Raw genomic sequence first — 9,952 nt, 5'->3', positions numbered from 1 at the left:
TTTCTGTTATAGCGTGCAAACCGCTTCCACAATATATTCATTTTCAATCCTCTCATATAATTATTTTAATTAAGTATATATTGACTTTTAAATAAGTCTAATGCGGCGTGCAATCCGATCCCCCAATATTGATTTTTAAATAAGTCTATTACGACGTGCAATCCGATGCCCCAATATTGACTTTTTAATAAGTCTGTTGCAGCGTGAAATCCGATCCCCCAAAATGGAATTTTTAATAAGTCTGTTACGGCGTGCAATCCGATCCCCCAATATGTTCATTTCCATCAATTTTATTGCGGCGTGCAACCCGCTCCTCCAATATATTTATTTACCAATTCAATTATGTTGCGACGTGCAACCCGCTCCTCCAATATATTTATTTACCAATTCAATTATGTTGCGACGTGCAACCCGCTCCTCCAATATATTTACTTACCAATTCTTATAGAAGAACTTTCCCCAATAAATGCAACAATTAATATAAAATTACAAGACAACAAATATATAATAATTATGATTTAATTATGAAACAAATAATGACAAATAGCAAGTTATTATGGAAATCAGGGAGAAAATAAGCAGTTTAATATTTAATATGCTAAATGTCAAATAACAATTAAGATACATAATTCAAATAGCATGTAACAATTAATGCATGAATTTAAGAATTAATATTTGACAAAGAATATGAGAGAAATAATTATTATAATAATTAATTCATGATTTAAAATAATTTATGATTTTTAAGTAATTATGCAAACAATTAATTTGATGACGTATAGACACTCGTCACCTCGCCTATACGTCGTTCACATGCATTTCACATAACAAATAGTTTAAGGGTTCTATTCCCTCATGTCAAGGTTAACCACGATACTTACCTCGCTTTGCAAATTTTAATAAATTATTCGACCACAACTTTTCCTTTCGAATTTATCTCCAAAAGCGTCAAATACATTCACAAACAATTCGATATACTCAATACGGATCATAGGAATTAATTCTATATGAATTTACTAATTTTCCGGATAAAAATCCGAAATTCATTTAAATATTCGACAATGGGACCCACATCTAAAATCTCAAAAAAACTTACGAAATCCGAACACCCATTCCGATATGAGTTCAACCATATAAAATATGTCCAATTCTGATGTCAAATGGATATTCAAATCTAAATTTTTCATTTTTTTAAAAAGTTTTACAAAAGTTCCAATTTCTTGCATATAAATCCGAAATAAAGGATGATTATAGGCATGGATTTATGAAATATAATCACTTTTGATTATAGAACACTTACCCAATTCAAAGTCGTGAATACCCCCTTTCGAATCGCCAAAGTCTAAGACTTAAACCTAAAAAATAAGTAAAAATGGCTAAGACCGAATTTTATGTATTTTTCCCAGCATTTTTGCATCTGCGGGCTATATTTTCGCACCTGCGGTCTCGCATTTGCGACAAAAATCTCGCATTTGCGAAGTGGGGCTGCCAGGCGAGGCCTCGCATCTGCGGAGGAAAAATGTGCACCTGCGCTGCCTTCCGCTCCTACAATCGAATAGTCCGCTCCTGCGGACGCGGAGGTGCGTGCAAGTTTCCGCAACTGCAAAATTTAGCCCAACTTTCCCAGGCTACTTCTGCGATGGAATGCTCGCTTCAGCGAGCTCGTACCTGCGGTCAACAATCCGCAGGTGCGATTACACCAGAAGGCCAAATTTTAGATTTTGCTTTAGTCCAATTCTTGTTCCGATTTCGATTCGAATCACACTCGGTGTACTCGGGACCCCGTCCGAATATACCAACAAGTCCCGTAACATAATATGGACATACTCGGGGTCTAAAATCTCGTCAAACAACGTTGAAATTATAATTCACACCCCGATTCGAACTTTGAGTTTTAAACTTTTAAATTTGCAAATATTGTGCCAAAACATATTAAATGAATCTGGAATGACTTCAAATTTGGCACACAAGTCATAAATGAAATAACAGAGCTATTCAAATTTTCAAAATCGGATTCTGGCTCCGATATCAAAAAGTCAACCCCGTGGTCAAACTTAGAAATCTTTAGCCTTTAAATTACTAGTTTCCGTTAATTGGTCATAACTTGAGCTAGGGACCTCCAAATTAAATTTCGGGCATACACTCAAGTCCCAAATAACGATACACACTTATCAAAACTGTCAAAACACTGATCCGGATCAGTTTGCTCAAAATGTTGACCAAAGTCAACTCAAATGAGTTTTAAGGCTTTATTTCACATTTTAATCTATTTTCACATGAAAACTTTCCGAAAAATTTTACGGATTGCGCACGTAAATCGAGAAATGAAAAATAATGCTTTTCGAGATTTTAGAATATATAATTATTTATTATTATTTAAAGATGAAATTTTGGGTCATCACAGTTCATTATCTGAGAGTGTGGACAGATCTACTACATATATGTTATTCACTCTTTTTCCCTGCAGAACTATTTTGTCGGTGGTAAGATTTATCACAAACATTTTGTAGAGGTCAAAGCTACTATGTTACCTCTATCACACAGTTATAATACACTTATTAGGTTGTATTTCAGTCCATCTAGACATTCTCAACAGAGCGAGAGTTAGACTTACCTACTTTCAAACCCCATTGATCTCACTTTTCTTTCCATTTTCAAAGGACACATTACCTCCTTTAAGGTCCTCATGTGAAAGGAATTGGTTCTTGCTTCCTATGATGTGCTTTGAGCAGCCATTATCCATGTACCATATTTGGCTTCTCTCCTTCACTTAGACCTGGAAAAAGAAATCAAGGGTTAGTCTTAGAAAGTTTTTGTTCCTTAGACTTGCTTTATCTTTTCCTGCACATTCACTCCTATAGTGTTCGGTGTTACCATAGTGAGTATAAATCTTATACTCAATGAGTGTTAGGTACTTATTTTTGGGATCCCATTTAGGTGTACAGTTCCCAAAGCCAAGTCCCTTTCTATTGCTACTATGGTGTTCTTGTAGCCATAAAAGTACACCAGAGGACCTATTCCATTTACATGTTCTATCAAGCTCATATTTAACCTTTGTCAAGTCCTCTTTCAAAACTCTTATATTTTCTTCCTTTTTTGTATAGCTCATCTTTAACCTTCGTTAAGCCATCCTCTAGGTTGAGTTGTATATCACTAGTTATCTCTTTTCATGCCCTTAACTTTAACTTTATATTTTCAAATCTAAGTTCTAAGACAGTTGTATCAAGTGCATGAACTTGGTTCTTCAAATTTTTTTTTTTTTAAATATACAAGCTTTTATTTCCAGATTTTTACATTATGCTTTTAAGAAGTTATACTCTTTTGATAACTATTCTTTTCCAGAACTTATATTCTTAGATTCATCAATTAAAGTTAGTAATAGTTCTGATAGTCTATCTTTAGAAATGAATTTAATTTTATCCTTTAGGTCTAGAAAACTTATCTCAGATTCTTCATCAGGTTCATCTTCAGATTCTCGAATAGCTATAAGAGCTCGTTCAACATCGTTGTCATCAACATTAATGTCCTCAACTAAACTCTCATTCCAAGTAACAACAATTGCTTTGGATGGCCTTTTTTTGTAGTTTTTCTTGTCATGAATTTGTTCCTTCTTCCGGTTCCTTATTTTAAATCTATCTTCTTTCCACTCGACTTCCCGCATAAGACAGTTCTTGATCATGTAATTCTGCTTATCACATTTGAAGCATCCATCAATCATCTTCAAGTGATAGTGGCCATTGGATAATGGTCGCCTAGTGGTGGATTGCTCTTTATAGTTTTTACGTAGTGCACTCATCTTGATATTTTTCTAAGATATTAGCCTCTTCAAGGAATAATCTTCTCTGATACCAATTGATATTTTATATTTCAATATCATACAAGAGGGAGAGATGATTTGTGTGGTGCCCAATTTTCGCGTGCACTGGACTATCAAAGGATTTAGTTCTTCTTTGCATTTCTTACACTATAGTTGTGGATTAAATAATGCAAAAAGTAAAGAACACAAGAGATTTTTACGTGGAAATCATCCGGCTCAAAAGGTGAAAAAATACGACATACTACCCAGTAGGATTTTTTCAAAACACTTCATTACAACTCTGAGCCAAAAATAAAGATTTCAAATTCTTGCAAACCTAAGGATTAACTCTAACTGTTATAGCAACACACCACAGGCTGTTGCGACTATTTCAAGTTAAATCTAACTTGAAAGATACAATTCAAGTTTACAACCTCTTGCAAACCTAAGGATTAACTCTAATCCTTATAGCAACACGCCACAGGTTGTTGCGACTACTTCAAGTTAACTCTAACTTGAACAATACAACTCAAGTACCTAGTACAATTTGCTTCTAAGAAAGCTGAAAGGTACAACTCAAAACGCCTACTATATTTTGAACTAGAAATAAAGAAAGACACATAAAACTCTTTATGGAACTGGTTCTTCAATCTGGTTCGTGTAGTTTCAGGATCACACTCTTAAATCTCACATGAATCGCTCACAAAATGCCTTGCTATTGCCTTGCTATTTTGCTGTCAATTCGTGCTTTCACTTTTGCATGTGCATGTCACCTGTAGAAGAGAATACAACTGATATTTATAGAGTTAGTAAAATAAGGATTAACTAGAGTTTTAATGCTTTACTCTTCCTTGGTTGAATGGTTCTAGTTATCTTCAATTTCTAACTCCTTCCTTATTTTGGATAGAGTTCTCTTCAAGTAAGGAGTCTTGTTCCTTGTCAAATATGTAACATTTTCGTTCAGGAAATATCATAAATAACCACTTATACATATCTCTTTCACGTGTATGCCTTTTGCTTGATTCTGGACTGTCACATGTGTACACTGTCCATGGACCTTGTTCATACATGTGCTCCTTTGTCAATCATCAAAACTAAACCTAATCAGGTCAACACAAATCATGTAATATACGATTTCATTTTTCGACCTTGAATTAAGAAACATATTTTTCCAATAATACACTTATCTGCAACGAAATTTGTACGTAGAGAGACCAGAAAGAAATTTCAAGAGACTGTCCAAACAACAACAGTGAACCCAACTCCATTTCAATCAACAATTCCTTGACATCACAATTTTATATTTCAATTGCTCTGCAATGAGACACTCAACTAAACCCAAGCAAAGCAGATCATGACATATCCAATGGTCAAATGTATCCTCTTAAAGCTACCAGTGAAATCTCTTTCACAGTTCAAAAGTACCTGCAAATCATGGTGTTCCTCCATCAATGAACCCAAGTTCATCAAGTTGCATCGACATGAATCATCTTCATATTAATCTTCAAAAGATTCTCTTTGTTACTTTCGAAGAAATATACCAGTATCATATTTTTTATATAAAATTACGTACCCAGCTGTACCCATGGGCGTATCTAGGCCTTAGGTATGGATTCACGTGAACCTATACTTGTCTGTGTAGACCATGTATAATAATATTATATATTTTCAAATTTACTTAAATATGTGTGCTTGCACCCATGGTCATAGATTCTTATGGTGCAATAAGTATTGGGTACACCTCTACGAGTAAAATTGGTGGTTCAAATCTCATTTTGGATAATCTTGTTTTTGGCATAGAGCATAGATATATACGTAAAAATCATTAAAAATTTAAAAAGAAAATAATTTTGAACCTATAATTTCAAAAGTATAGTGAGTTCATGGTTAGAGACTAAAGTTAAACACATGATCTAGATCTATCTCTTTACAATAGTGCACTCATCCTCTTGAAATTATGGATCCGCATATGGCTGTACCTCTGGGTGTGTTGTATTACCAAAAACGATTAGAGGGGGCTTTACCTTATCTCAAGTTACAACACAGATTGGTGATACCATCACCTCAAAAAAACCAGAAGGAATAACAAAATTACATTTTCCTACTGGGAAAGGATTATATACATTAACTAACATGGAAGTTGGCTTTGTCACAGTTTGTCCTAATACTAGGCATTTGAATTTTGTCTAGCTGAAATGCTCCTTTCGTATTTCTGGGAAGTTGATGATAAGAGTTAATAAATCAATTCGTGTCCCCTTATTGACGCCAACTTGGCTAAACAATTCGCTACATGATTACCCTCCCTATAGCAATGAGTAACATACATTCCAGTTTGCTCTTTGATGTCAAGAATGTTGCCGATCGATGACCTGTTTAAGCTTCAGATTGGCGTAATGGCTATCTTGCAGCATGTTGGCTATCACCATGGAGTCAAGTTCCAAAGTGAAATTAGTATAGCCCTGTTGGTTACATCATTTCGCTCCAAACTCAGCTGCCAAAGCTTCTGCCATACTATTGCTCTTGCATTTGATAGTGATAGAAAAGGCCATAATAAAATCCTCATTATTGTCCCTAATTATGCCACCAATTCCAGCTTTATCGTTATCCTTTAAGCAGCTGCCACCATAACTAGTATCATATATTTACTGCTAAAATCCTGTCAACAGAAGTATCACTTAGTGTTGATTCCAAAGTTCTATTGCTTGACTCGCCCTTCCCATGATTCTGCAAAGAAGTTTCTTATGTTGAAACGCGTTCCTGCAATGGTTTGGTCTTTATGGAAAATGATCGCAATATCATGTTCTGTAATCCTGCAATTCGAAAATACAAACTGATCCCCAAGCCTAATGTATTGTTACAATAAAGTTGGACATATACACCACTAATTGGTTTTGCCTATGATTACAATTTGTAAGCGAAAAGTATCAGCATCACGACGTTCAAATATTCTCAGTTACACCATCTGTCTCATATTAACAGTTTACTAAAAATAGTTCTCTCAAATTATTTGTCATTTTAGAAGTTTAAGATAAAATTAATTATTTTTTTCCTTTGTTTACCCTTTAGTAATAATTGTTTTTGAAGATTGAGATAATGCATAAATAGAATAAATATTCAATGAAAAGAGATTATATTTTAAGACATAAATAAGGGGAGAATAGTTTAATCTCTTTTCTAATTAATATTTCTTAAGGAGCGTGTAATAGAGAAACACGACACATAATATGAGACAGAGGAAGTAATAATCAGTCTTGGAAAAGGATAAACACTTTTCCTGTTATATATATAGTTGGTTTTCGGTTCTCCGACCAAATACCAGTTTTCATTAAACAGTAACATCAACATTATGGCCACTTCAGTTAGAGGCTGGCTAGGGAACCTGAACAATTTGAGCAAATTCTTGAACTACACTTTGAAGTAATTTTTCATGAAAAAATGTAACTAATGTATACAGAGCAAAATTTGAGCAATGATTAATTTAATTCTCATATGTTGAATCGTGTAAATTTTTTGTTCAATTGAATCTCATAGATATAGAACGAAATAGGTTTACCCATGAAGATATTCGTTTTATTGTTTTGATTTTATTAAGTCGAACCAAATAATTACTTACCTCGAAATAAAATTAAGTAATTGGGACTAATTAAAATGAATCTCCAATTACCTCCTCTATGTCTAAATTAAAATTGATTATTATCAATCTTTTATGCTACAGATAAAATGAAGAGCTATGGATCTTCGAGTTGTGCTCTTAAAATATTATATGTGCAGTCTAAGGATGAGACAGGTCATATAATTGATCTTGACAGTGAGGAGCTCTCGTAAAATCTTGTGCCGGTGAAAGGTATCAGATAATCTATACACCATAATTATCCCAATAAAAAACAAACTGAGCATTAAAACATAGCATCTCGGTGGATTAGATTTGTATGATTTAATCACCTAAAAATACCACAGTAGTAAATCCAATATTCTGTCCAAATTATCACAAAAAATCTGTTATCTATGATCTCAATTTGGGGTCTGGTGCAGGTGACATTTGGAGACATTGGCATAGCCGAATACACATTCATGATGAATGATTAAAAGGAAAAAGAAAATAATAAATCCAAAAACTGAGAAAAACAGAAAGAGAAATCCGAATGAAGAAGCATAAAAAATAATGGCAGAGTTACACATTGGGATTCAAATTGTACTATACTAAGATAAAATTTTACGAAGACGGGGATTGACCACTTAACAGAATCTATAATGAGATATTCTTGTTGGGTCAATCCCATAGCCATGTGAAAAGATAAGTTTTCTTTGGCTTTGTCAAGCCTACCAATTTAATAGTAGAAAAGGTTTGGGCAGCAATTAATCTTTGATTTCACGTGTAGAAGTTGACTTTTCAGTAGACATTGATGTCATTGCCTACATGGCATTTTGTAACTATAAATATGTATATTTACTTTCATTTGTAAACACACCAAACGGATAGAAAATGAGTGATTTACCGAGTAAGAAGCAAAATACTCTATAACGAAAAAATATAGAGAGTTTGAGCGGTATTAATTTGTAGTGAGCTGGAAAAATCAAAAAAGAGTTATTTCTTTTGAGTGTGTAGCAATATTGTAGTATCTTACTCGGCACCACAAATTATAAAATCCTTGCTATAGTAAAATCAATTGCTCCTATCGGGCTGTGATTTTTTCCCTTATTCAAAAGGATTTTTCACGTAAAAATCTCGGTGTCCTTATTTCTCTTATTATTACCGTTGGTTACTGTATTCTATTAATCACATTTATTATAGTCGTATATCGTGACTATTATTTATGTGGGGGTTAATTTTTCCAACAACTGGTATCAGAGCACAGGTTCTGCTCATTCAAAAAAATATTATTTACAGTCAATTTTACTTCGTGACAAAAAAAATGTTAGGATTAAAATATGAAGTAACAAGATTCAATGGTAATGACGGTTTCTCAATATGGCAAAGAATGATGAAGGACATACTCGTCCAATAAGGGTTAGACATTGCACTAGATGGCAAAGAGGCAAAGTCGGAAACCATAAAAATCAAGGATTTGGCAAACATGATAAGAAGACAGCTAGTGCAATCAGACTGCATTTGTCCGATGAAGTACTCAATAAAGTCGGGGATAAAAAAAGTGCATGTGGTATTTGAAAAAGACTAGAAAGTCTATACACGTCCAAATTTTGAGGATACCTCTCATATTTTTCACAAATTCCATGGTCTGGTGGAAAGGGATACAGGTAAAAAATTATAGCGTCTCAGGACAGACAATGAATTTGAGTATACTTAAAAGGATTTTGAAGACTACTGCTCAAGTCATGTAATTAGACATGAGAAGACAGTTCCTGGAACCCCATAACATAATGATGTAGCTGAAAAGATGAATCGAACCATTGCCGAAAAAGTGAGAGGTATCCTCAAAATGGAAAAACTACCTAAATTATTTTGGGGTAAACAGTTCGCAGAACCTATTACTTGATTAACAGAAGCTCATCAGTTCCATGGAATTTGACATTCCAGAGAATGTCTAAACCAACAAAGAGGTGTCCTACTTCCATATGAAAGTGTTTGGATGTAAAGCTTTTGCCCATGTGCCTAAGGAACAGAGAACAAAGATGGATGTCAAAGTTATTCTCTGCATCTTCATCGGTTATGGAGATGAAGAGTTCGACTACAGATTATGGGACCTAGAAATGAAAAATATCATCAGAAGCAGAGATGTGATGTTCAGAGAAGATGTGGTCGGGATTGATAGTGATCAATCAACAAAGACCAAAAATGATAATGCTACAGTTACTAACTTTGTTACTGCTCCTACAGTACATGTACATAATCCTTCCATAGGTGAAGAATGGCACACGGAAGGCGTAGATGAAGAGGTTGCTGAGCAGGGGGAGCACCCTAGTCCACAAGAGAAAGAAAAAGAGCTATAACAACAAGAATAAGGACAAGAACCTATGAGAAGATCTAAAAGAGAGAAGGTAGAGTCCATGAGGTATCCTTCTTTAGAGTATATCCTCGTCACAGATGAGGGGGAGCCAGAGAATTTCAAGGAGGTGCTATCTCATCCGGAACAAATCCAGTTGATGAAAGCCATGCAAGAAGAGATGAATTCTCTACAAAAGAATGTCACGTACGAA

Source organism: Nicotiana tabacum, chromosome 14, assembly GCF_000715075.1.
Source record: "Nicotiana tabacum cultivar K326 chromosome 14, ASM71507v2, whole genome shotgun sequence".
NCBI classification, from domain to species: Eukaryota; Viridiplantae; Streptophyta; class Magnoliopsida; order Solanales; family Solanaceae; genus Nicotiana; species Nicotiana tabacum.
This window is presented reverse-complemented; position numbering follows the sequence as displayed.